At 45.5% G+C, this 17,807-nt stretch overlaps 14 non-coding genes across 14 annotated transcripts; 8 read left to right on the plus strand and 6 right to left on the minus strand.

Annotated features, from left to right (window-relative positions):
• Nucleotides 1-541: 541 nt before the first annotated feature.
• TRNAY-GUA (transfer RNA tyrosine (anticodon GUA)) lies at nt 542-627 on the minus strand. The gene is given in 2 exon segments: nt 542-577; nt 591-627. It is a non-coding gene; the product is annotated as a tRNA-Tyr (tRNA).
• Nucleotides 628-2,299: 1,672 nt separating this feature from the next.
• Nucleotides 2,300-2,385, minus strand: TRNAY-GUA (transfer RNA tyrosine (anticodon GUA)). The gene is given in 2 exon segments: nt 2,300-2,335; nt 2,349-2,385. It is a non-coding gene; the product is annotated as a tRNA-Tyr (tRNA).
• A 1,038-nt stretch (nt 2,386-3,423) lies between these two features.
• On the plus strand, nt 3,424-3,497 carry TRNAN-GUU (transfer RNA asparagine (anticodon GUU)). Its single transcript has one exon. It is a non-coding gene; the product is annotated as a tRNA-Asn (tRNA).
• A 567-nt stretch (nt 3,498-4,064) lies between these two features.
• On the minus strand, nt 4,065-4,150 carry TRNAY-GUA (transfer RNA tyrosine (anticodon GUA)). The gene is given in 2 exon segments: nt 4,065-4,100; nt 4,114-4,150. It is a non-coding gene; the product is annotated as a tRNA-Tyr (tRNA).
• Nucleotides 4,151-5,187: 1,037 nt separating this feature from the next.
• On the plus strand, nt 5,188-5,261 carry TRNAN-GUU (transfer RNA asparagine (anticodon GUU)). The gene has a single exon. It is a non-coding gene; the product is annotated as a tRNA-Asn (tRNA).
• A 567-nt stretch (nt 5,262-5,828) lies between these two features.
• On the minus strand, nt 5,829-5,914 carry TRNAY-GUA (transfer RNA tyrosine (anticodon GUA)). Its single transcript is given in 2 exon segments — nt 5,829-5,864; nt 5,878-5,914. It is a non-coding gene; the product is annotated as a tRNA-Tyr (tRNA).
• Nucleotides 5,915-6,945: 1,031 nt separating this feature from the next.
• Nucleotides 6,946-7,019, plus strand: TRNAN-GUU (transfer RNA asparagine (anticodon GUU)). The gene has a single exon. It is a non-coding gene; the product is annotated as a tRNA-Asn (tRNA).
• A 1,684-nt stretch (nt 7,020-8,703) lies between these two features.
• On the plus strand, nt 8,704-8,777 carry TRNAN-GUU (transfer RNA asparagine (anticodon GUU)). Its single transcript has one exon. It is a non-coding gene; the product is annotated as a tRNA-Asn (tRNA).
• A 2,284-nt stretch (nt 8,778-11,061) lies between these two features.
• Nucleotides 11,062-11,135, plus strand: TRNAN-GUU (transfer RNA asparagine (anticodon GUU)). The gene has a single exon. It is a non-coding gene; the product is annotated as a tRNA-Asn (tRNA).
• A 1,690-nt stretch (nt 11,136-12,825) lies between these two features.
• TRNAN-GUU (transfer RNA asparagine (anticodon GUU)) lies at nt 12,826-12,899 on the plus strand. The gene has a single exon. It is a non-coding gene; the product is annotated as a tRNA-Asn (tRNA).
• A 567-nt stretch (nt 12,900-13,466) lies between these two features.
• Nucleotides 13,467-13,552, minus strand: TRNAY-GUA (transfer RNA tyrosine (anticodon GUA)). The gene is given in 2 exon segments: nt 13,467-13,502; nt 13,516-13,552. It is a non-coding gene; the product is annotated as a tRNA-Tyr (tRNA).
• A 1,037-nt stretch (nt 13,553-14,589) lies between these two features.
• On the plus strand, nt 14,590-14,663 carry TRNAN-GUU (transfer RNA asparagine (anticodon GUU)). The gene has a single exon. It is a non-coding gene; the product is annotated as a tRNA-Asn (tRNA).
• A 567-nt stretch (nt 14,664-15,230) lies between these two features.
• On the minus strand, nt 15,231-15,316 carry TRNAY-GUA (transfer RNA tyrosine (anticodon GUA)). Its single transcript is given in 2 exon segments — nt 15,231-15,266; nt 15,280-15,316. It is a non-coding gene; the product is annotated as a tRNA-Tyr (tRNA).
• Nucleotides 15,317-16,350: 1,034 nt separating this feature from the next.
• On the plus strand, nt 16,351-16,424 carry TRNAN-GUU (transfer RNA asparagine (anticodon GUU)). Its single transcript has one exon. It is a non-coding gene; the product is annotated as a tRNA-Asn (tRNA).
• Nucleotides 16,425-17,807: the final 1,383 nt, after the last annotated feature.

Here is a 17,807-nt window from a genome sequence, read left to right on the forward strand (position 1 = left end):
CATGTTACAGAAAATCCTATGGTGCCTCTCAACTTAAAGTTTCGGCCAGAAGAGGAGGGCACCGGTTGTAAGACCATTTCAACATGTACAGTGTGAAAAATTTTGAGAAGAGAAAAAAATCCCAGTGATTTGGATGACATAGTTGCAATGTAGAAAGAATGGTCCAGAGCCTTTGGCCCTCTTTGGTTGTGGGCCTAAATGTCTTTCCATGCGCCACTCTGTTTCAAAGAAGATGACACATGACATGAGAAACTGGGAGGTTCAAGCAAAGCTTGAAGGTTGTGAAAACTTTTTTTTGTCTGATAACCAAAAGGTTGGTGGTTCAAGCCCACCCAGGGATGATTGTACCCTCTTTTTGTTTCAGTTGCATGTCAGAGTTACAGAAAGTCCTACTGTGGCTCTCAACTGAGAGTTTCGGTCGGATGCCCATTTCAAATACCCAACACAAACAAGAGACCCCTCTGAAAATAGATAGAAGACGAGGGCACCGGGAGAGCATTTGTCGACAGGTTGAAACATCATCTATGAGACTAACAAAAGTTCCTTCGAGCCGGAATTGAACCAGCGACCTAAGGATTGCTGATTTTCTACTACAGTCCTCCGCTCTACCAGCTGAGCTATCGAAGGCTTGCCGAGCTGGTTGTCGGGTGCTTCCTAAGCTTGCAAATGAGTTACATGAGTAGGGAAACAGAGGAGAATTGTCCCGCTCTTTGAAAAACTCGGCAAACCAAAACTTTGGAGAATACGGGCGTCGATCCCGTTACCTCTCGCATGCTAAGCGAGCGCTCTACCATTTGAGCTAATCCCCCTTCTGGCAGTCCATGTTGGGGTCCATGCTGGTTTCCATGTTGGGGTGCCTGATTCACCACAATTGTGATCATCACATACTTTTCAACCTGTAGCTTTAAGCTTTTTTTTTTTTTTTTTTTTTTTAAGTGTGGATGTCTTTCTCCCGTAAAAGCAGAAGGAGCGTGGAGCTTACAGGGTGCCGGGTGGTGTAAAAGTATAGGTGAGTCGTTAGTGTACAGAGTGAAGAATTGTGGGAAGAGAAAAGAAATCAGAATGATTTAAATAAGAAAGTCGCAACGTAGAAAAGATGGTCTAGATCCAATGGCCCATTTGGTTGTGGGCCCAAAAGCCTTTGCCTGTGCCACTTTGTTGCAAAGGCGAAAACATGTGGCATGAGAAACTGGGAGGTTGCGTGTATAAAAAGCATAGTCTGAAGGTCGTGAAAATGAGATGGTCAGGGATCGGGGGTCTCTATTCTATTTTTACGAGAAAAACATGTGATTCCGACCGGGGATAATGGCCAAATTGTAACAGGGGGCGTGAGTAAAAGAGAGCACTTAGCAGAGGATGGTTTCGATCCATCGACCTCTGGGTTATGGGCCCAGCACGCTTCCGCTGCGCCACTCTGCTGCCATACCTCCAAAAGAGAGGGGTAGCCTATTACCCGCTGACTGTTGTTAAGACGCTAATGTGGAGGCCATCTCTGTGTTGCAATTGTCCATTTGTTGGCGGCTGTAGTTCCACGCAGTTGTTATGTTTTATCATTCTCTTCTTTTTATTGTGTTGATCAGAAGGTCCTCTAAGAAACATACTCCATTTACCATGTTGTGGCTTTTTTACGACTTTAATCAAAGTGGGGGAGCGTGGTTGTCTATGTGGCGCAATTGGTTAGCGCGTTCGGCTGTTAACCGGAAGGTTGGTGGTTCAAGCCCACCCAGGGACGGCAGTGTCCTCTTTTTGTCTCAGTTGCATGTTACAGAAAATCCTATGGTGCCTCTCAACTTAAAGTTTCGGCCAGAAGAGGAGGGCACCGGTTGTAAGACCATTTCAACATGTACAGTGTGAAAAATTTTGAGAAGAGAAAAAAATCCCAGTGATTTGGATGACATAGTTGCAATGTAGAAAGAATGGTCCAGAGCCTTTGGCCCTCTTTGGTTGTGGGCCTAAATGTCTTTCCATGCGCCACTCTGTTTCAAAGAAGATGACACATGACATGAGAAACTGGGAGGTTCAAGCAAAGCTTGAAGGTTGTGAAAACTTTTTTTTGTCTGATAACCAAAAGGTTGGTGGTTCAAGCCCACCCAGGGATGATTGTACCCTCTTTTTGTTTCAGTTGCATGTCAGAGTTACAGAAAGTCCTACTGTGGCTCTCAACTGAGAGTTTCGGTCGGATGCCCATTTCAAATACCCAACACAAACAAGAGACCCCTCTGAAAATAGATAGAAGACGAGGGCACCGGGAGAGCATTTGTCGACAGGTTGAAACATCATCTATGAGACTAACAAAAGTTCCTTCGAGCCGGAATTGAACCAGCGACCTAAGGATTGCTGATTTTCTACTACAGTCCTCCGCTCTACCAGCTGAGCTATCGAAGGCTTGCCGAGCTGGTTGTCGGGTGCTTCCTAAGCTTGCAAATGAGTTACATGAGTAGGGAAACAGAGGAGAATTGTCCCGCTCTTTGAAAAACTCGGCAAACCAAAACTTTGGAGAATACGGGCGTCGATCCCGTTACCTCTCGCATGCTAAGCGAGCGCTCTACCATTTGAGCTAATCCCCCTTCTGGCAGTCCATATTGGGGTCCATGCTGGTTTCCATGTTGGGGTGCCTGATTCACCACAATTGTGATCATCACATACTTTTCAACCTGTAGCTTTAAGCTTTTTTTTTTTTTTTTTATTTTTTTTTTTTAAGTGTGGATGTCTTTCTCCCGTAAAAGCAGAAGGAGCGTGGAGCTTACAGGGTGCCGGGTGGTGTAAAAGTATAGGTGAGTCGTTAGTGTACAGAGTGAAGAATTGTGGGAAGAGAAAAGAAATCAGAATGATTTAAATAAGAAAGTCGCAACGTAGAAAAGATGGTCTAGATCCAATGGCCCATTTGGTTGTGGGCCCAAAAGCCTTTGCCTGTGCCACTTTGTTGCAAAGGCGAAAACATGTGGCATGAGAAACTGGGAGGTTGCGTGTATAAAAAGCATAGTCTGAAGGTCGTGAAAATGAGATGGTCAGGGATCGGGGGTCTCTATTCTATTTTTACGAGAAAAACATGTGATTCCGACCGGGGATAATGGCCAAATTGTAACAGGGGGCGTGAGTAAAAGAGAGCACTTAGCAGAGGATGGTTTCGATCCATCGACCTCTGGGTTATGGGCCCAGCACGCTTCCGCTGCGCCACTCTGCTGCCATACCTCCAAAAGAGAGGGGTAGCCTATTACCCGCTGACTGTTGTTAAGACGCTAATGTGGAGGCCATCTCTGTGTTGCAATTGTCCATTTGTTGGCGGCTGTAGTTCCACGCAGTTGTTATGTTTTATCATTCTCTTCTTTTTATTGTGTTGATCAGAAGGTCCTCTAAGAAACATACTCCATTTACCATGTTGTGGCTTTTTTACGACTTTAATCAAAGTGGGGGAGCGTGGTTGTCTCTGTGGCGCAATTGGTTAGCGCGTTCGGCTGTTAACCGGAAGGTTGGTGGTTCAAGCCCACCCAGGGACGGCAGTGTCCTCTTTTTGTCTCAGTTGCATGTTACAGAAAATCCTATGGTGCCTCTCAACTTAAAGTTTCGGCCAGAAGAGGAGGGCACCGGTTGTAAGACCATTTCAACATGTACAGTGTGAAAAATTTTGAGAAGAGAAAAAAATCCCAGTGATTTGGATGACATAGTTGCAATGTAGAAAGAATGGTCCAGAGCCTTTGGCCCTCTTTGGTTGTGGGCCTAAATGTCTTTCCATGCGCCACTCTGTTTCAAAGAAGATGACACATGACATGAGAAACTGGGAGGTTCAAGCAAAGCTTGAAGGTTGTGAAAACTTTTTTTTGTCTGATAACCAAAAGGTTGGTGGTTCAAGCCCACCCAGGGATGATTGTACCCTCTTTTTGTTTCAGTTGCATGTCAGAGTTACAGAAAGTCCTACTGTGGCTCTCAACTGAGAGTTTCGGTCGGATGCCCATTTCAAATACCCAACACAAACAAGAGACCCCTCTGAAAATAGATAGAAGACGAGGGCACCGGGAGAGCATTTGTCGACAGGTTGAAACATCATCTATGAGACTAACAAAAGTTCCTTCGAGCCGGAATTGAACCAGCGACCTAAGGATTGCTGATTTTCTACTACAGTCCTCCGCTCTACCAGCTGAGCTATCGAAGGCTTGCCGAGCTGGTTGTCGGGTGCTTCCTAAGCTTGCAAATGAGTTACATGAGTAGGGAAACAGAGGAGAATTGTCCCGCTCTTTGAAAAACTCGGCAAACCAAAACTTTGGAGAATACGGGCGTCGATCCCGTTACCTCTCGCATGCTAAGCGAGCGCTCTACCATTTGAGCTAATCCCCCTTCTGGCAGTCCATGTTGGGGTCCATGCTGGTTTCCATGTTGGGGTGCCTGATTCACCACAATTGTGATCATCACATACTTTTCAACCTGTAGCTTTAAGCTTTTTTTTTTTTTTTTATTTTTTTTTTTTAAGTGTGGATGTCTTTCTCCCGTAAAAGCAGAAGGAGCGTGGAGCTTACAGGGTGCCGGGTGGTGTAAAAGTATAGGTGAGTCGTTAGTGTACAGAGTGAAGAATTGTGGGAAGAGAAAAGAAATCAGAATGATTTAAATAAGAAAGTCGCAACGTAGAAAAGATGGTCTAGATCCAATGGCCCATTTGGTTGTGGGCCCAAAAGCCTTTGCCTGTGCCACTTTGTTGCAAAGGCGAAAACATGTGGCATGAGAAACTGGGAGGTTGCGTGTATAAAAAGCATAGTCTGAAGGTCGTGAAAATGAGATGGTCAGGGATCGGGGGTCTCTATTCTATTTTTACGAGAAAAACATGTGATTCCGACCGGGGATAATGGCCAAATTGTAACAGGGGGCGTGAGTAAAAGAGAGCACTTAGCAGAGGATGGTTTCGATCCATCGACCTCTGGGTTATGGGCCCAGCACGCTTCCGCTGCGCCACTCTGCTGCCATACCTCCAAAAGAGAGGGGTAGCCTATTACCCGCTGACTGTTGTTAAGACGCTAATGTGGAGGCCATCTCTGTGTTGCAATTGTCCATTTGTTGGCGGCTGTAGTTCCACGCAGTTGTTATGTTTTATCATTCTCTTCTTTTTATTGTGTTGATCAGAAGGTCCTCTAAGAAACATACTCCATTTACCATGTTGTGGCTTTTTTACGACTTTAATCAAAGTGGGGGAGCGTGGTTGTCTCTGTGGCGCAATTGGTTAGCGCGTTCGGCTGTTAACCGGAAGGTTGGTGGTTCAAGCCCACCCAGGGACGGCAGTGTCCTCTTTTTGTCTCAGTTGCATGTTACAGAAAATCCTATGGTGCCTCTCAACTTAAAGTTTCGGCCAGAAGAGGAGGGCACCGGTTGTAAGACCATTTCAACATGTACAGTGTGAAAAATTTTGAAAAGAGAAAAAAATCCCAGTGATTTGGATGACATAGTTGCAATGTAGAAAGAATGGTCCAGAGCCTTTGGCCCTCTTTGGTTGTGGGCCTAAATGTCTTTCCATGCGCCACTCTGTTTCAAAGAAGATGACACATGACATGAGAAACTGGGAGGTTCAAGCAAAGCTTGAAGGTTGTGAAAACTTTTTTTTGTCTGATAACCAAAAGGTTGGTGGTTCAAGCCCACCCAGGGATGATTGTACCCTCTTTTTGTTTCAGTTGCATGTCAGAGTTACAGAAAGTCCTACTGTGGCTCTCAACTGAGAGTTTCGGTCGGATGCCCATTTCAAATACCCAACACAAACAAGAGACCCCTCTGAAAATAGATAGAAGACGAGGGCACCGGGAGAGCATTTGTCGACAGGTTGAAACATCATCTATGAGACTAACAAAAGTTCCTTCGAGCCGGAATTGAACCAGCGACCTAAGGATTGCTGATTTTCTACTACAGTCCTCCGCTCTACCAGCTGAGCTATCGAAGGCTTGCCGAGCTGGTTGTCGGGTGCTTCCTAAGCTTGCAAATGAGTTACATGAGTAGGGAAACAGAGGAGAATTGTCCCGCTCTTTGAAAAACTCGGCAAACCAAAACTTTGGAGAATACGGGCGTCGATCCCGTTACCTCTCGCATGCTAAGCGAGCACTCTACCATTTGAGCTAATCCCCCTTCTGGCAGTCCATGTTGGGGTCCATGCTGGTTTCCATGTTGGGGTGCCTGATTCACCACAATTGTGATCATCACATACTTTTCAACCTGTAGCTTTAAGCTTTTTTTTTTTTTTTTTTTTTTTAAGTGTGGATGTCTTTCTCCCGTAAAAGCAGAAGGAGCGTGGAGCTTACAGGGTGCCGGGTGGTGTAAAAGTATAGGTGAGTCGTTAGTGTACAGAGTGAAGAATTGTGGGAAGAGAAAAGAAATCAGAATGATTTAAATAAGAAAGTCGCAACGTAGAAAAGATGGTCTAGATCCAATGGCCCATTTGGTTGTGGGCCCAAAAGCCTTTGCCTGTGCCACTTTGTTGCAAAGGCGAAAACATGTGGCATGAGAAACTGGGAGGTTGCGTGTATAAAAAGCATAGTCTGAAGGTCGTGAAAATGAGATGGTCAGGGATCGGGGGTCTCTATTCTATTTTTACGAGAAAAACATGTGATTCCGACCGGGGATAATGGCCAAATTGTAACAGGGGGCGTGAGTAAAAGAGAGCACTTAGCAGAGGATGGTTTCGATCCATCGACCTCTGGGTTATGGGCCCAGCACGCTTCCGCTGCGCCACTCTGCTGCCATACCTCCAAAAGAGAGGGGTAGCCTATTACCCGCTGACTGTTGTTAAGACGCTAATGTGGAGGCCATCTCTGTGTTGCAATTGTCCATTTGTTGGCGGCTGTAGTTCCACGCAGTTGTTATGTTTTATCATTCTCTTCTTTTTATTGTGTTGATCAGAAGGTCCTCTAAGAAACATACTCCATTTACCATGTTGTGGCTTTTTTACGACTTTAATCAAAGTGGGGGAGTGTGGTTGTCTCTGTGGCGCAATTGGTTAGCGCGTTCGGCTGTTAACCGGAAGGTTGGTGGTTCAAGCCCACCCAGGGACGGCAGTGTCCTCTTTTTGTCTCAGTTGCATGTTACAGAAAATCCTATGGTGCCTCTCAACTTAAAGTTTCGGCCAGAAGAGGAGGGCACCGGTTGTAAGACCATTTCAACATGTACAGTGTGAAAAATTTTGAGAAGAGAAAAAAATCCCAGTGATTTGGATGACATAGTTGCAATGTAGAAAGAATGGTCCAGAGCCTTTGGCCCTCTTTGGTTGTGGGCCTAAATGTCTTTCCATGCGCCACTCTGTTTCAAAGAAGATGACACATGACATGAGAAACTGGGAGGTTCAAGCAAAGCTTGAAGGTTGTGAAAACTTTTTTTTGTCTGATAACCAAAAGGTTGGTGGTTCAAGCCCACCCAGGGATGATTGTACCCTCTTTTTGTTTCAGTTGCATGTCAGAGTTACAGAAAGTCCTACTGTGGCTCTCAACTGAGAGTTTCGGTCGGATGCCCATTTCAAATACCCAACACAAACAAGAGACCCCTCTGAAAATAGATAGAAGACGAGGGCACCGGGAGAGCATTTGTCGACAGGTTGAAACATCATCTATGAGACTAACAAAAGTTCCTTCGAGCCGGAATTGAACCAGCGACCTAAAGATTGCTGATTTTCTACTACAGTCCTCCGCTCTACCAGCTGAGCTATCGAAGGCTTGCCGAGCTGGTTGTCGGGTGCTTCCTAAGCTTGCAAATGAGTTACATGAGTAGGGAAACAGAGGAGAATTGTCCCGCTCTTTGAAAAACTCGGCAAACCAAAACTTTGGAGAATACGGGCGTCGATCCCGTTACCTCTCGCATGCTAAGCGAGCACTCTACCATTTGAGCTAATCCCCCTTCTGGCAGTCCATGTTGGGGTCCATGCTGGTTTCCATGTTGGGGTGCCTGATTCACCACAATTGTGATCATCACATACTTTTCAACCTGTAGCTTTAAGCTTTTTTTTTTTTTTTTTTTTTTTAAGTGTGGATGTCTTTCTCCCGTAAAAGCAGAAGGAGCGTGGAGCTTACAGGGTGCCGGGTGGTGTAAAAGTATAGGTGAGTCGTTAGTGTACAGAGTGAAGAATTGTGGGAAGAGAAAAGAAATCAGAATGATTTAAATAAGAAAGTCGCAACGTAGAAAAGATGGTCTAGATCCAATGGCCCATTTGGTTGTGGGCCCAAAAGCCTTTGCCTGTGCCACTTTGTTGCAAAGGCGAAAACATGTGGCATGAGAAACTGGGAGGTTGCGTGTATAAAAAGCATAGTCTGAAGGTCGTGAAAATGAGATGGTCAGGGATCGGGGGTCTCTATTCTATTTTTACGAGAAAAACATGTGATTCCGACCGGGGATAATGGCCAAATTGTAACAGGGGGCGTGAGTAAAAGAGAGCACTTAGCAGAGGATGGTTTCGATCCATCGACCTCTGGGTTATGGGCCCAGCACGCTTCCGCTGCGCCACTCTGCTGCCATACCTCCAAAAGAGAGGGGTAGCCTATTACCCGCTGACTGTTGTTAAGACGCTAATGTGGAGGCCATCTCTGTGTTGCAATTGTCCATTTGTTGGCGGCTGTAGTTCCACGCAGTTGTTATGTTTTATCATTCTCTTCTTTTTATTGTGTTGATCAGAAGGTCCTCTAAGAAACATACTCCATTTACCATGTTGTGGCTTTTTTACGACTTTAATCAAAGTGGGGGAGCGTGGTTGTCTCTGTGGCGCAATTGGTTAGCGCGTTCGGCTGTTAACCGGAAGGTTGGTGGTTCAAGCCCACCCAGGGACGGCAGTGTCCTCTTTTTGTCTCAGTTGCATGTTACAGAAAATCCTATGGTGCCTCTCAACTTAAAGTTTCGGCCAGAAGAGGAGGGCACCGGTTGTAAGACCATTTCAACATGTACAGTGTGAAAAATTTTGAGAAGAGAAAAAAATCCCAGTGATTTGGATGACATAGTTGCAATGTAGAAAGAATGGTCCAGAGCCTTTGGCCCTCTTTGGTTGTGGGCCTAAATGTCTTTCCATGCGCCACTCTGTTTCAAAGAAGATGACACATGACATGAGAAACTGGGAGGTTCAAGCAAAGCTTGAAGGTTGTGAAAACTTTTTTTTGTCTGATAACCAAAAGGTTGGTGGTTCAAGCCCACCCAGGGATGATTGTACCCTCTTTTTGTTTCAGTTGCATGTCAGAGTTACAGAAAGTCCTACTGTGGCTCTCAACTGAGAGTTTCGGTCGGATGCCCATTTCAAATACCCAACACAAACAAGAGACCCCTCTGAAAATAGATAGAAGACGAGGGCACCGGGAGAGCATTTGTCGACAGGTTGAAACATCATCTATGAGACTAACAAAAGTTCCTTCGAGCCGGAATTGAACCAGCGACCTAAAGATTGCTGATTTTCTACTACAATCCTCCGCTCTACCAGCTGAGCTATCGAAGGCTTGCCGAGCTGGTTGTCGGGTGCTTCCTAAGCTTGCAAATGAGTTACATGAGTAGGGAAACAGAGGAGAATTGTCCCGCTCTTTGAAAAACTCGGCAAACCAAAACTTTGGAGAATACGGGCGTCGATCCCGTTACCTCTCGCATGCTAAGCGAGCGCTCTACCATTCGAGCTAATCCCCCTTCTGGCAGTCCATGTTGGGGTCCATGCTGGTTTCCATGTTGGGGTGCCTGATTCACCACAATTGTGATCATCACATACTTTTCAACCTGTAGCTTTAAGCTTTTTTTTTTTTTTTTATTTTTTTTTTTTAAGTGTGGATGTCTTTCTCCCGTAAAAGAAGAAGGAGCGTGGAGCTTACAGGGTGCCGGGTGGTGTAAAAGTATAGGTGAGTCGTTAGTGTACAGAGTGAAGAATTGTGGGAAGAGAAAAGAAATCAGAATGATTTAAATAAGAAAGTCGCAACGTAGAAAAGATGGTCTAGATCCAATGGCCCATTTGGTTGTGGGCCCAAAAGCCTTTGCCTGTGCCACTTTGTTGCAAAGGCGAAAACATGTGGCATGAGAAACTGGGAGGTTGCGTGTATAAAAAGCATAGTCTGAAGGTCGTGAAAATGAGATGGTCAGGGATCGGGGGTCTCTATTCTATTTTTACGAGAAAAACATGTGATTCCGACCGGGGATAATGGCCAAATTGTAACAGGGGGCGTGAGTAAAAGAGAGCACTTAGCAGAGGATGGTTTCGATCCATCGACCTCTGGGTTATGGGCCCAGCACGCTTCCGCTGCGCCACTCTGCTGCCATACCTCCAAAAGAGAGGGGTAGCCTATTACCCGCTGACTGTTGTTAAGACGCTAATGTGGAGGCCATCTCTGTGTTGCAATTGTCCATTTTTTTTTTTTTTTTTAAGTGTGGATGTCTTTCTCCCGTAAAAGCAGAAGGAGCGTGGAGCTTACAGGGTGCCGGGTGGTGTAAAAGTATAGGTGAGTCGTTAGTGTACAGAGTGAAGAATTGTGGGAAGAGAAAAGAAATCAGAATGATTTAAATAAGAAAGTCGCAACGTAGAAAAGATGGTCTAGATCCAATGGCCCATTTGGTTGTGGGCCCAAAAGCCTTTGCCTGTGCCACTTTGTTGCAAAGGCGAAAACATGTGGCATGAGAAACTGGGAGGTTGCGTGTATAAAAAGCATAGTCTGAAGGTCGTGAAAATGAGATGGTCAGGGATCGGGGGTCTCTATTCTATTTTTACGAGAAAAACATGTGATTCCGACCGGGGATAATGGCCAAATTGTAACAGGGGGCGTGAGTAAAAGAGAGCACTTAGCAGAGGATGGTTTCGATCCATCGACCTCTGGGTTATGGGCCCAGCACGCTTCCGCTGCGCCACTCTGCTGCCATACCTCCAAAAGAGAGGGGTAGCCTATTACCCGCTGACTGTTGTTAAGACGCTAATGTGGAGGCCATCTCTGTGTTGCAATTGTCCATTTGTTGGCGGCTGTAGTTCCACGCAGTTGTTATGTTTTATCATTCTCTTCTTTTTATTGTGTTGATCAGAAGGTCCTCTAAGAAACATACTCCATTTACCATGTTGTGGCTTTTTTACGACTTTAATCAAAGTGGGGGAGCGTGGTTGTCTCTGTGGCGCAATTGGTTAGCGCGTTCGGCTGTTAACCGGAAGGTTGGTGGTTCAAGCCCACCCAGGGACGGCAGTGTCCTCTTTTTGTCTCAGTTGCATGTTACAGAAAATCCTATGGTGCCTCTCAACTTAAAGTTTCGGCCAGAAGAGGAGGGCACCGGTTGTAAGACCATTTCAACATGTACAGTGTGAAAAATTTTGAGAAGAGAAAAAAATCCCAGTGATTTGGATGACATAGTTGCAATGTAGAAAGAATGGTCCAGAGCCTTTGGCCCTCTTTGGTTGTGGGCCTAAATGTCTTTCCATGCGCCACTCTGTTTCAAAGAAGATGACACATGACATGAGAAACTGGGAGGTTCAAGCAAAGCTTGAAGGTTGTGAAAACTTTTTTTTGTCTGATAACCAAAAGGTTGGTGGTTCAAGCCCACCCAGGGATGATTGTACCCTCTTTTTGTTTCAGTTGCATGTCAGAGTTACAGAAAGTCCTACTGTGGCTCTCAACTGAGAGTTTCGGTCGGATGCCCATTTCAAATACCCAACACAAACAAGAGACCCCTCTGAAAATAGATAGAAGACGAGGGCACCGGGAGAGCATTTGTCGACAGGTTGAAACATCATCTATGAGACTAACAAAAGTTCCTTCGAGCCGGAATTGAACCAGCGACCTAAAGATTGCTGATTTTCTACTACAATCCTCCGCTCTACCAGCTGAGCTATCGAAGGCTTGCCGAGCTGGTTGTCGGGTGCTTCCTAAGCTTGCAAATGAGTTACATGAGTAGGGAAACAGAGGAGAATTGTCCCGCTCTTTGAAAAACTCGGCAAACCAAAACTTTGGAGAATACGGGCGTCGATCCCGTTACCTCTCGCATGCTAAGCGAGCGCTCTACCATTCGAGCTAATCCCCCTTCTGGCAGTCCATGTTGGGGTCCATGCTGGTTTCCATGTTGGGGTGCCTGATTCACCACAATTGTGATCATCACATACTTTTCAACCTGTAGCTTTAAGCTTTTTTTTTTTTTTTTATTTTTTTTTTTTAAGTGTGGATGTCTTTCTCCCGTAAAAGAAGAAGGAGCGTGGAGCTTACAGGGTGCCGGGTGGTGTAAAAGTATAGGTGAGTCGTTAGTGTACAGAGTGAAGAATTGTGGGAAGAGAAAAGAAATCAGAATGATTTAAATAAGAAAGTCGCAACGTAGAAAAGATGGTCTAGATCCAATGGCCCATTTGGTTGTGGGCCCAAAAGCCTTTGCCTGTGCCACTTTGTTGCAAAGGCGAAAACATGTGGCATGAGAAACTGGGAGGTTGCGTGTATAAAAAGCATAGTCTGAAGGTCGTGAAAATGAGATGGTCAGGGATCGGGGGTCTCTATTCTATTTTTACGAGAAAAACATGTGATTCCGACCGGGGATAATGGCCAAATTGTAACAGGGGGCGTGAGTAAAAGAGAGCACTTAGCAGAGGATGGTTTCGATCCATCGACCTCTGGGTTATGGGCCCAGCACGCTTCCGCTGCGCCACTCTGCTGCCATACCTCCAAAAGAGAGGGGTAGCCTATTACCCGCTGACTGTTGTTAAGACGCTAATGTGGAGGCCATCTCTGTGTTGCAATTGTCCATTTGTTGGCGGCTGTAGTTCCACGCAGTTGTTATGTTTTATCATTCTCTTCTTTTTATTGTGTTGATCAGAAGGTCCTCTAAGAAACATACTCCATTTACCATGTTGTGGCTTTTTTACGACTTTAATCAAAGTGGGGGAGCGTGGTTGTCTCTGTGGCGCAATTGGTTAGCGCGTTCGGCTGTTAACCGGAAGGTTGGTGGTTCAAGCCCACCCAGGGACGGCAGTGTCCTCTTTTTGTCTCAGTTGCATGTTACAGAAAATCCTATGGTGCCTCTCAACTTAAAGTTTCGGCCAGAAGAGGAGGGCACCGGTTGTAAGACCATTTCAACATGTACAGTGTGAAAAATTTTGAGAAGAGAAAAAAATCCCAGTGATTTGGATGACATAGTTGCAATGTAGAAAGAATGGTCCAGAGCCTTTGGCCCTCTTTGGTTGTGGGCCTAAATGTCTTTCCATGCGCCACTCTGTTTCAAAGAAGATGACACATGACATGAGAAACTGGGAGGTTCAAGCAAAGCTTGAAGGTTATGAAAACTTTTTTTTGTCTGATAACCAAAAGGTTGGTGGTTCAAGCCCACCCAGGGATGATTGTACCCTCTTTTTGTTTCAGTTGCATGTCAGAGTTACAGAAAGTCCTACTGTGGCTCTCAACTGAGAGTTTCGGTCGGATGCCCATTTCAAATACCCAACACAAACAAGAGACCCCTCTGAAAATAGATAGAAGACGAGGGCACCGGGAGAGCATTTGTCGACAGGTTGAAACATCATCTATGAGACTAACAAAAGTTCCTTCGAGCCGGAATTGAACCAGCGACCTAAGGATTGCTGATTTTCTACTACAGTCCTCCGCTCTACCAGCTGAGCTATCGAAGGCTTGCCGAGCTGGTTGTCGGGTGCTTCCTAAGCTTGCAAATGAGTTACATGAGTAGGGAAACAGAGGAGAATTGTCCCGCTCTTTGAAAAACTCGGCAAACCAAAACTTTGGCGAATACGGGCGTCGATCCCGTTACCTCTCGCATGCTAAGCGAGCGCTCTACCATTTGAGCTAATCCCCCTTCTGGCAGTCCATGTTGGGGTCCATGCTGGTTTCCATGTTGGGGTGCCTGATTCACCACAATTGTGATCATCACATACTTTTCAACCTGTAGCTTTAAGCTTTTTTTTTTTTTTTTATTTTTTTTTTTTAAGTGTGGATGTCTTTCTCCCGTAAAAGCAGAAGGAGCGTGGAGCTTACAGGGTGCCGGGTGGTGTAAAAGTATAGGTGAGTCGTTAGTGTACAGAGTGAAGAATTGTGGGAAGAGAAAAGAAATCAGAATGATTTAAATAAGAAAGTCGCAACGTAGAAAAGATGGTCTAGATCCAATGGCCCATTTGGTTGTGGGCCCAAAAGCCTTTGCCTGTGCCACTTTGTTGCAAAGGCGAAAACATGTGGCATGAGAAACTGGGAGGTTGCGTGTATAAAAAGCATAGTCTGAAGGTCGTGAAAATGAGATGGTCAGGGATCGGGGGTCTCTATTCTATTTTTACGAGAAAAACATGTGATTCCGACCGGGGATAATGGCCAAATTGTAACAGGGGGCGTGAGTAAAAGAGAGCACTTAGCAGAGGATGGTTTCGATCCATCGACCTCTGGGTTATGGGCCCAGCACGCTTCCGCTGCGCCACTCTGCTGCCATACCTCCAAAAGAGAGGGGTAGCCTATTACCCGCTGACTGTTGTTAAGACGCTAATGTGGAGGCCATCTCTGTGTTGCAATTGTCCATTTGTTGGCGGCTGTAGTTCCACGCAGTTGTTATGTTTTATCATTCTCTTCTTTTTATTGTGTTGATCAGAAGGTCCTCTAAGAAACATACTCCATTTACCATGTTGTGGCTTTTTTACGACTTTAATCAAAGTGGGGGAGCGTGGTTGTCTCTGTGGCGCAATTGGTTAGCGCGTTCGGCTGTTAACCGGAAGGTTGGTGGTTCAAGCCCACCCAGGGACGGCAGTGTCCTCTTTTTGTCTCAGTTGCATGTTACAGAAAATCCTATGGTGCCTCTCAACTTAAAGTTTCGGCCAGAAGAGGAGGGCACCGGTTGTAAGACCATTTCAACATGTACAGTGTGAAAAATTTTGAAAAGAGAAAAAAATCCCAGTGATTTGGATGACATAGTTGCAATGTAGAAAGAATGGTCCAGAGCCTTTGGCCCTCTTTGGTTGTGGGCCTAAATGTCTTTCCATGCGCCACTCTGTTTCAAAGAAGATGACACATGACATGAGAAACTGGGAGGTTCAAGCAAAGCTTGAAGGTTGTGAAAACTTTTTTTTGTCTGATAACCAAAAGGTTGGTGGTTCAAGCCCACCCAGGGATGATTGTACCCTCTTTTTGTTTCAGTTGCATGTCAGAGTTACAGAAAGTCCTACTGTGGCTCTCAACTGAGAGTTTCGGTCGGATGCCCATTTCAAATACCCAACACAAACAAGAGACCCCTCTGAAAATAGATAGAAGACGAGGGCACCGGGAGAGCATTTGTCGACAGGTTGAAACATCATCTATGAGACTAACAAAAGTTCCTTCGAGCCGGAATTGAACCAGCGACCTAAGGATTGCTGATTTTCTACTACAGTCCTCCGCTCTACCAGCTGAGCTATCGAAGGCTTGCAGAGCTGGTTGTCGGGTGCTTCCTAAGCTTGCAAATGAGTTACATGAGTAGGGAAACAGAGGAGAATTGTCCCGCTCTTTGAAAAACTCGGCAAACCAAAACTTTGGAGAATACGGGCGTCGATCCCGTTACCTCTCGCATGCTAAGCGAGCGCTCTACCATTTGAGCTAATCCCCCTTCTGGCAGTCCATGTTGGGGTCCATGCTGGTTTCCATGTTGGGGTGCCTGATTCACCACAATTGTGATCATCACATACTTTTCAACCTGTAGCTTTAAGCTTTTTTTTTTGTCTGTCTTTCTCTTTCTTTTTGGATGTCTTTCTCCCGTAAAAGCAGAAGGAGCGTGGAGCTTACAGGGTGCCGGGTGGTGTAAAAGTATAGGTGAGTCGTTAGTGTACAGAGTGAAGAATTGTGGGAAGAGAAAAGAAATCAGAATGATTTAAATAAGAAAGTCGCAACGTAGAAAAGATGGTCTAGATCCAATGGCCCATTTGGTTGTGGGCCCAAAAGCCTTTGCCTGTGCCACTTTGTTGCAAAGGCGAAAACATGTGGCATGAGAAACTGGGAGGTTGCGTGTATAAAAAGCATAGTCTGAAGGTCGTGAAAATGAGATGGTCAGGGATCGGGGGTCTCTATTCTATTTTTACGAGAAAAACATGTGATTCCGACCGGGGATAATGGCCAAATTGTAACAGGGGGCGTGAGTAAAAGAGAGCACTTAGCAGAGGATGGTTTCGATCCATCGACCTCTGGGTTATGGGCCCAGCACGCTTCCGCTGCGCCACTCTGCTGCCATACCTCCAAAAGAGAGGGGTAGCCTATTACCCGCTGACTGTTGTTAAGACGCTAATGTGGAGGCCATCTCTGTGTTGCAATTGTCCATTTGTTGGCGGCTGTAGTTCCACGCAGTTGTTATGTTTTATCATTCTCTTCTTTTTATTGTGTTGATCAGAAGGTCCTCTAAGAAACATACTCCATTTACCATGTTGTGGCTTTTTTACGACTTTAATCAAAGTGGGGGAGCGTGGTTGTCTCTGTGGCGCAATTGGTTAGCGCGTTCGGCTGTTAACCGGAAGGTTGGTGGTTCAAGCCCACCCAGGGACGGCAGTGTCCTCTTTTTGTCTCAGTTGCATGTTACAGAAAATCCTATGGTGCCTCTCAACTTAAAGTTTCGGCCAGAAGAGGAGGGCACCGGTTGTAAGACCATTTCAACATGTACAGTGTGAAAAATTTTGAGAAGAGAAAAAAATCCCAGTGATTTGGATGACATAGTTGCAATGTAGAAAGAATGGTCCAGAGCCTTTGGCCCTCTTTGGTTGTGGGCCTAAATGTCTTTCCATGCGCCACTCTGTTTCAAAGAAGATGACACATGACATGAGAAACTGGGAGGTTCAAGCAAAGCTTGAAGGTTGTGAAAACTTTTTTTTGTCTGATAACCAAAAGGTTGGTGGTTCAAGCCCACCCAGGGATGATTGTACCCTCTTTTTGTTTCAGTTGCATGTCAGAGTTACAGAAAGTCCTACTGTGGCTCTCAACTGAGAGTTTCGGTCGGATGCCCATTTCAAATACCCAACACAAACAAGAGACCCCTCTGAAAATAGATAGAAGACGAGGGCACCGGGAGAGCATTTGTCGACAGGTTGAAACATCATCTATGAGACTAACAAAAGTTCCTTCGAGCCGGAATTGAACCAGCGACCTAGGGATTGCTGATTTTCTACTACAGTCCTCCGCTCTACCAGCTGAGCTATCGAAGGCTTGCCGAGCTGGTTGTCGGGTGCTTCCTAAGCTTGCAAATGAGTTACATGAGTAGGGAAACAGAGGAGAATTGTCCCGCTCTTTGAAAAACTCGGCAAACCAAAACTTTGGAGAATACGGGCGTCGATCCCGTTACCTCTCGCATGCTAAGCGAGCGCTCTACCATTTGAGCTAATCCCCCTTCTGGCAGTCCATGTTGGGGTCCATGCTGGTTTCCATGTTGGGGTGCCTGATTCACCACAATTGTGATCATCACATACTTTTCAACCTGTAGCTTTAAGCTTTTTTTTTTTTTTTTATTTTTTTTTTTTAAGTGTGGATGTCTTTCTCCCGTAAAAGCAGAAGGAGCGTGGAGCTTACAGGGTGCCGGGTGGTGTAAAAGTATAGGTGAGTCGTTAGTGTACAGAGTGAAGAATTGTGGGAAGAGAAAATAAATCAGAATGATTTAAATAAGAAAGTCGCAACGTAGAAAAGATGGTCTAGATCCAATGGCCCATTTGGTTGTGGGCCCAAAAGCCTTTGCCTGTGCCACTTTGTTGCAAAGGCGAAAACATGTGGCATGAGAAACTGGGAGGTTGCGTGTATAAAAAGCATAGTCTGAAGGTCGTGAAAATGAGATGGTCAGGGATCGGGGGTCTCTATTCTATTTTTACGAGAAAAACATGTGATTCCGACCGGGGATAATGGCCAAATTGTAACAGGGGGCGTGAGTAAAAGAGAGCACTTAGC

Source organism: Rhinoderma darwinii, assembly GCF_050947455.1.
Source record: "Rhinoderma darwinii isolate aRhiDar2 chromosome 4 unlocalized genomic scaffold, aRhiDar2.hap1 SUPER_4_unloc_9, whole genome shotgun sequence".
In the NCBI taxonomy this organism is placed as follows: Eukaryota; Metazoa; Chordata; class Amphibia; order Anura; family Rhinodermatidae; genus Rhinoderma; species Rhinoderma darwinii.